Here is a 1,999-nt window from a genome sequence, read left to right as displayed (position 1 = left end):
GGAGTGGGTCAGGTTGGGAAACCTGGTGAGTACATATGGATTTCAATCCCACAATGTTTTATCATATATATAATTTAGAACACGCAAAATATTCACTTTCCCCCATATATATAATCAACTCTTACCCCACCCTGTCAATCCTCACAACGAGACTATCCATACTCTCAGACCTTAAATTTTACCTCTTACTTAACCCATACTATCGGATCTAGTTCATGCTCTTGGATTAATAAATGTGCCTATTCCACACTCTCGGATTAGGAGCAAGTGTCGTTGTGTAAATCCATACTCCTGGATTAATGATGAATAACTATGTCCTATCCATACTCTCGGACTAAGGACGTCTGGCTATGTCTTAATCCATACTCCCGGACTAATGACATTTGACTATGTCTAGTCCATGCTCTCGGACTAGGGACAATGAATATGTCTAATCCATGCTCTGGGATCAATGACATATATTAATGTTCTATTCTCAGAGTATAACTCGCTCGTACTCATAAGAAGATTCTACCCAATATTCCTCATAATTAATTTAGGTTTACTCTTTATCCCAAATTATTATATATAATCAGGTATGTTCTTTAACACGTATTTCAGGCAACATCAAATATTTCTCACATAAACATATATTTAATACTTCAATCAATACTTGTATTAAAATCATGTTCATGAAAGGGACTATGCACTCACTTGATTAGGTGGTATCTCGGCACTCGGACGACACTTCATTACTCTTAAAATAATTTTCCTCAACAAAACCTAGTATCAATATCACTAGGGTTTAGTCTAACGTTAACCGAGACTAATTAATAGTCTAGATATTATTACTATTATATAAGCGTTAACACAATACTTTTCACCCACTATATACAGACGAGGCCAGACATGGAACACCGGAGGGCAGGATCATTTTAGCATATAAGCACTTCTGAATCCAGCAACCCAAGCGACCCTCCAAACCGGATCCCCCGTACCGCGATTGGTTAAAAAGATATTATAACGACACTTATATAATTCATAATAATAGCCCAAATATTTATTATAAGGTCCTAATAACATTACTATATTGAAACATAAGTTATACTAAAGATAGGTTAGGCGTAGCTCACTTACAACGGGTTTTTCTCAAAAACCGGGCTCCGCTGGAGCAGCGTTCCCGAGCCAAAAGGATCTTTTTCTCAGGGTCGTCGGGTGCTCCGGGGCTTCCGCCTCGTGCTAGGGGGTTCCCTAGGCTTTTCAGGGGGTTCCCGGGGGGGGGGGGGTATAGAGAGGTTCTAGAGATAGGGGAAGAAGTAGGAAGGTGTGAGAATGAATGGAGGCCTCACCACTTATTTATAGGGGCTGGAGGAAGGTTCACATCGTGCTTTTTTGATATTCACGTCGTGAGCCAGGCTAGCTACAGTTAGGCACAGCCTGGTGCTGACACGTGGCATCGCACACAAGGTAGAAATCAGCCGATTTTCAAAAATTCATAACTTTCGCATACGAGCTCCGTTTTCAACGTTCTTTTTTTCACGCGTAGGTAAAAACAAGATCTACAACTTTCATTTAGACTATGTCGGATAATTCTCGACCGATCTTAAATTTAACAGTACAAGGAGATTAGACTATTAAATGACCGCGAAGAATTCGTAACTCCTTCATACGGACTCCGTTTTCGTCTGTCTTTTTACCATTGAGTTCCTATTAATGAGATCTAGGGATGTCAAAAAGTCCCGTGGGGGCCCCGTCCCGTTTGGGGGGATTTTTTAAAAAAAATCGGGGGCGAGGGCAAGGTTAACCCCCGTTTTAATTTTAGGGGCGGGGGCAGGGGTAGGCAATCCTGTCCCAAAACCCCCATGGGGACCCCGTTAATAAATTACACATATATTTACATATATTAATTATATAAATATAACAAACAATAACATGATTTTGACCTTCGAAAATTCATCAAAAACATGTTATTAAGTTGCTAGTATAATATTTTTAAGATGACATAACTTTTTTATTTTTA

The sequence above is a fragment of the Lactuca serriola genome, chromosome 5, assembly GCF_051521515.1.
Source record: "Lactuca serriola cultivar US96UC23 chromosome 5, Lser_US96UC23_V15, whole genome shotgun sequence".
In the NCBI taxonomy this organism is placed as follows: Eukaryota; Viridiplantae; Streptophyta; class Magnoliopsida; order Asterales; family Asteraceae; genus Lactuca; species Lactuca serriola.
This window is presented reverse-complemented; position numbering follows the sequence as displayed.